A 632-nucleotide genomic window follows, 5' to 3' on the forward strand; every position below is an offset into this window, starting at 1 on the left:
AAAAAAAAAAAAAAGAAATTAAATTACAAATAATTTATGTTATATATGTGTGTGTGTTTGTGTGTAAGCAACTTAAATATAAATACTTCTCCAAAGAAGATATATACACAGTCCACAAGTGTATGAAAAGATACAGCCTATCACCAATTAACAGGGAAATGCAAATCAACACCACATGGATACCCATTAGGATATCCATTACCATCCCCCCTCTAAAAGAAAATCATCAAACAACAAGCATTGGGGAGGAACGTAGAAAAACTGGAGCCCTGGTGCACCAATAACAGGAATGTCCGTACAGAGAGCTGCACACTGCCACCTCAAACCCTTAAAACCAGCCAGGTGCTGGTGGCTCACACTTGTAATCCTAGCTGCTCTGGAGGCTGAGATCTGAGGATCATGGTTCAAAGCCAGCTTGGGCAGGAAAGTCCATGAATGGAGCTGTGGGCTCAAGGGATACAATGCTAGCCTTGAGCACACAAAAAAAATAAAAATAAAAAAGCTTAGGGACAATGCCCAAACCCAGTACCAATAAAAATAGATAGGTAGGTAGGTAGGTAGGTAGATAGATAGATAGATAGATAGATAGATAGATAGATAGATAGATAGATAGATAGATAGATAGATAGATA

The sequence above is a fragment of the Dipodomys ordii genome, unplaced genomic scaffold (genome assembly GCF_000151885.1).
Source record: "Dipodomys ordii isolate 6190 unplaced genomic scaffold, Dord_2.0 Scaffold40, whole genome shotgun sequence".
NCBI lineage: Eukaryota > Metazoa > Chordata > Mammalia > Rodentia > Heteromyidae > Dipodomys > Dipodomys ordii.